Source organism: Mus caroli, chromosome 17 (assembly GCF_900094665.2).
Source record: "Mus caroli chromosome 17, CAROLI_EIJ_v1.1, whole genome shotgun sequence".
Classification (NCBI taxonomy): Eukaryota; Metazoa; Chordata; class Mammalia; order Rodentia; family Muridae; genus Mus; species Mus caroli.
Window position 1 is genome coordinate 59,933,884 of NC_034586.1, and position 4,778 is coordinate 59,938,661.

Genomic DNA, 4,778 nt, shown 5'->3' on the forward strand with positions numbered 1-4,778 from the left:
GAAGATACTAATATAAAAATCTTTTACCCTTAAAAACAGAGTAAATTGATTTTATTATGATTAAGTCAGTATTCCCCAAACATATTCACAGGTGGAACTCTGCCAAAATGGAGCTTTGGAATGTTAAGAAATCACCTTCCATGTTAACTCCAGAGGGACAAAACCATGTAAGAATGACAACAGATTTGACAAGCAGGAACCAAAGATTGTGGGAAGTAGATCTCTACCCTGAAAGCTCCCAAGTATTGGCCTGAGAGGACAGTTACAGCCGAGACACCCAAGGGCTTATGAACACCTAGCGTTTTATACTTTGAAGTCACAAAATGAAAGGTCTGTTGATGTACACGGGGCTCAGGAACCCAACAGGTATGGAACGAACCTAGGGTTTTTACTACCTCAGATCTGTGGTTCCTGTTCTACAAGATCTTTGAGGATCGTCCTGTGAACACACCCACCATCACACATCACACACCACCACCACCACCACAACCACACAATACCACACACTACTGCATACCATCACAAATACCACCACACACCACTACACACCACCACACATTACTACATACCATCACACACACCACCACGTACCACTACACACCACACATACCATTACACACACCAGCACACACCGCACACTACACACCACCACCACCATGAGGGAAAGCAAACTCCTTTTTAAAATTAGTTAAATGCAAAGGAAGAAGACAACTGTAAGCTTACAAAGAGAGACGTGCCTGTCGTGTAGTTTTAGGATCTAGATGGCAGTATTGACCGGATCAGTGCAGAGGCTGCTTTGGTTGCCTGGCATCACTAACCTAAGTGTGTTTATTTTAAATTCATGTGTTGAAGTTTTACCCTCAGTACATCCGAATGTTAAACAGGATCAGTGCAGATAGAGTAAGGAAGGTGAAACCATTCAATAAAGCACACCTAATACCACAACAAGGAGAACACAGAACTGTACGCAGAGAGTATCATACAGAGATGGAGATGCCAGAGTACTGTTTCCATAGGTGACAAAGAGTGTTGGCAAGCCACCAGACGTTAGGGGGCGTGTGTACACTGGCTTTTTCTGTGTACTCTTCAGCGGTTCACGGATTCCTCGACAAATTGCCTGTACAAGGCCAGTGCTCTGACAGCATCTTCATGCTCAGGAAGCTTTAAGATGCCCACTCCCGCCACACTGACCCCGATTCCTCTCCTCAGAGTCATTACCACGCTGTCTCTGGTATGAGGTTACCACGCTGTCTCTGGTATGAGGTCATGAACTCTCCACAGAGCTCCTGCTAAGCTGCTGTTTGTCACCACTGAGTTAATTTTCTAATAAACTTCTTACCCCCAAAGTGCACCTCAGGGTTCCCTTGGATCTGCATCTGAGGCTTACACACACACACACACACACACACACACACACACACTTATTCTACAGTCCCTGTGGAACTACAAAGACATGGACAGTCCTTAGGACTATTGCCGCTGCTTTTCACAAAGTCATACCATCAATAAACGGACAGTATTGATACCTACAAATAAAAGCTCAGGGTTTACATTGTATTATTATTTTCCTCAAACACAGACTCTGAATGAGAGAAGCCCAGAACTTCAATGTCACAGAAACTAAATTACTAAGTGCATCCATGTACCATGTAGCAACAGGACTGTGTTCTGAGAAATGTGCCATTAGGTAATTTTGTTGTGGTTCTATCCGATGACAGACTCCATGGAAAACAACCCAACTTTGTTCTAGGAAACCGAGGTCAACATGCCCTAGCTAATTTATCTCGGTTTCTGCTAAACTGCCTGCTTTTGCAAACCTTCCACTCCAGCTGATTATCTGCTTCTGTTAAGCTGCTTCCTTCAGCAAAACTTCCCCTTGCCTTTAAAAATCTCTTCCTCTAAACACTCAGGGCTACTGTATATCTAAGTGGTATATATCAAGCTAGCTGGAATGAAGACTTTCAGTTGGCTAGAAACTGAGTGATCAAGTCTGGTGGGATCACCATAACAATTACCGAAGAAACACCCTGTTCCGAATTCCAGTTACTTGAGTCCCGCATAAAACTGGTCCAGTGATTGTAGTGGGTGCTGCTGAGCCCTACCTAGGACATCTCTCTCACTCATGCCAATGCACTTGACCAGGGAGCTACTACAAGCAGATGAAACCCTTTGCCCAAGTATTTCCCTCAGGCAGAGAGTGGGCAGGAAATGGCCACTTACTGTAGACAGCCCTTAGCCTGGTGGGAGTTGAGGAAAACATAAGCCTGTTTCTGTGCCACACATAGAATAATTTCATCTGTGCTTCAGGGGGTTAGTAAGCCCATACCTCTTTTTAGTCTTCTGCTTGTCCCCTTCACATCTACACTCTGTGTGACCATGTCCCTGATACGGTTTGTAAAACCCTCTTCCTATCTCTGCATCTAAGGAGCCCCACCATGAGAAAGGCAGAACACCCTGAGTGACTTGGTTAAGTTTTAAACTCTTGTTCTGTGAGCTCATCTGCTTGTAATTGGTTCCTTGTTCTACATAGAGCATAGTCATTTTATTTCGTAGACAAAACACAACTGTTGTTAAGGCTATAGACAAAAGTTGTGGGTTTCCCTCTTCCAGGCATGTGCTACACACACGGAACACACAGGATTAGAATCGCTACGTGATAGTGTGCACTGGCATGACCATAAATCAAACTGAAAGTGACATCTTCCAGAGCCATTCCTCATGCCTCATATCTATGCTTCTCTGCTTTGGTTGGTAGCAGATGAACTCTCAAATGGCCCCTGATTTTCACTGACTCCCAGAATTCATATCCCATTCAAGCCCCGCCCCTTGAGGGTGACCTAGTCTACTATGACTTGCTACAAACTAGAATGTATCTAACCAATACAATCTACTTGGTACATCAGACAGCAGATTCTGCTTGCTTTTACCCAGCTCTGCCGACAGGGAACTGAAAGCTATCCACAACTACCAGCTTGGAAGCAGACCCTTAGGACTCCTACACCCCAGCAGCAATCTCCCAACAGATGTGAAACCACCCAGCTGAGCCTCTTCTGCCCCACCCCCACCCCCCAGGCTACCTGTGAGACAATGAGCCTGTTTTGCTCTGAATGCCCAAGCTGTGGGGAGTTTGAAGCAACAATAGCAACCCAGTTGGTACCACAGTGATGAAGCCTTCCTATGGCTAGGTCCCAGCGGACCTAATGTCAATGGCTATAAGCACAAAGTAAGGCTTTGGTATCTCAAGCCACAGGCCTTCTGAGCATTACTGACGTCTACTTACTTATGTGTTCTGACTTGTATATAAGGCAAAGCTTTCTGTTCTGCCTGCCTGGCTCCCACATCGATGAAGAAAATAACCCATTAGCGCTGTCACCTGGAGTATGCAGAGATCAGGAAGTGCGTGGATACAAAACTTGATTTTGAAATCCTGCTCCCACCTCCAAATTAATATTCAGAAAATAATCCCTATGCCTTTTTACCTTTTCCAGGTTTAAAATATAACCCTGTCAAGGACCCATAAAACCCAACTTTGAAATACAGTACTAATGTGATGTCAGGTTTCAGAGGCGTTGTCTCAAAAGCTTAAAAGAGCTAGCTCCAAGTCTGAGGAAATAACAGCCTCCCTCTCTGCTCAGTGATTTGCCTTTCTGACACCCTGCGGTTAGCAGGAGGGTTAATTAGACACAATTGCCACGCTGTAGCACTGCCCTAGGGCACAACACAGTGAGCCAATTTGGAGTCAACTGTATCTTAGAAACCCTGGGAGATACCAGCTTGAGATTTCCAGCTGGTTTAAAACAGACTCCTTTACAGACCCACAGGCTTTATGGGACTTTAGGTTTGCAGCACTACCCTAATTGGTCTGAAGTTTCCGTGGCAAGAGGCTGTTCAAGGACGAAACACAAAGTCAACTTTTTGATGTGTTTACTTCTTGGCTCCTAGGCACAATGAAAGTGCCTGATATCCAACCCCCTTTCTGCAGAAACTCAGTTGTGTTTTTGCAGAGTATTATGTGCCTTACTAACTAACTCCCACAATTAGACCAGCAATGATACCGAAGGCAAATGTAAATGAAGAAAATACACTATAGTACACCGGAGACAACTTAGCCTTGAGCACTCAGGCAAGCTGGCAGACGGCCGGAATAGGTCAGCACACCCTGACCTGGAAAGTTCACCAAGCAGGCCATCCTCGACCTTCTACTTTCCAGTCCTGCCATCTTGGCTACTGTAACAAAATGCATTAAGTAGGTGGAAACCACCAGAAATTTCTTCCCACCAGTCTGGAGCTGGGGAGGATCCATTCCCAGCTTTGTAGGTGCTGTTCTTCAATTGTGAGCTTCTATTCTAAAAAGAAAACGGCCACCCTTGGCATTCTTGTAAGGGACTGACCCACTCGTGAAGACTCGACCCTCCTGATGTCATCACCATGCAAAGCCTCAGCTCTGAATGCTATCACCTTTGGGGTTAAATTTCCACCCAGGACTTCTGTTTCCTTGTTGAGACGCTAGGGAGAATCTTGCTACACAGCCCACCAGAGCCTCCCGCTCAGCATCCTGCCAAGGACTGGAATTACATAGGAAGTTTGAGGAGACAAGAATATTTAGACTATAGCAGCTCATATCCCAATACAGACTAAGAATGCTCGTCCCTTGGCTACATGTTCTTTACTCTGTGACGTTTTCAGTCCAGGCCATTTCTCCCTTCAAGTCTGATTGGCCCATTAGACTTAGGCCCTTGGAGGAGACAGGTTAGATCTTTTTTTTTTTTTTTTTTTTT